This window comes from Octopus bimaculoides, chromosome 3 (assembly GCF_001194135.2).
Source record: "Octopus bimaculoides isolate UCB-OBI-ISO-001 chromosome 3, ASM119413v2, whole genome shotgun sequence".
NCBI classification, from domain to species: Eukaryota; Metazoa; Mollusca; class Cephalopoda; order Octopoda; family Octopodidae; genus Octopus; species Octopus bimaculoides.
Genome location: NC_068983.1, coordinates 134,660,380 through 134,661,029, shown reverse-complemented (window position 1 = coordinate 134,661,029; position 650 = coordinate 134,660,380).

The following is a 650-nucleotide window of genomic DNA, read 5'->3' as shown; positions in this document are numbered from 1 at the left end:
ACATTAGACTGCCTTTGCGGGCTTTCGGAATGGCACACCCATATGTTGGATTTTCTCCATTTTGACGGGGATTTAAAAATTTTTTGCCCACCACATCTTTACAAACGATAGGGGTGAGGAGGACTTCTTATGAAAATTTTTTTGAAAATTTATGAATCCCCCTTCCGGATCATTTTGGCCAATTTTTTCTTTTTCTTTTTTTTTTTTCACTACGCACTTAAAAACGACGGAAGAAGCCTTCAAGATTAAAAAAAAAAGAGCGAAAACTCTTTGAAAATTGGCAATCATCAGTACAATCCCCACTTCCTTTATTTTCAAACAGAAAATGAAACATAATTTAAAAGCAATCGTGAAATCTTTTTTTAATTTCTTCATTAACCCCGCCCCTCCATAAACCCTAAAATTTCGAAATTATTTTTAATCATAGTTTTAAGATACGGATAGTCCGATTTTGCGATCTGTTTCTGTTTGTAATTTCAAAATAATTTTCAGACGAAAAGGTGTGTGACTTAAGGGAGATTTAGTTGTTGTTTTTAGCACATTCCACGACCACCTGCTACCTTCCTCGTGTCTTTGTCACTCTGACATGTATTGACATTTTTCAGTATTTTTCTCCTCATAAATACATTTCATAGAATGATGATGCAGTA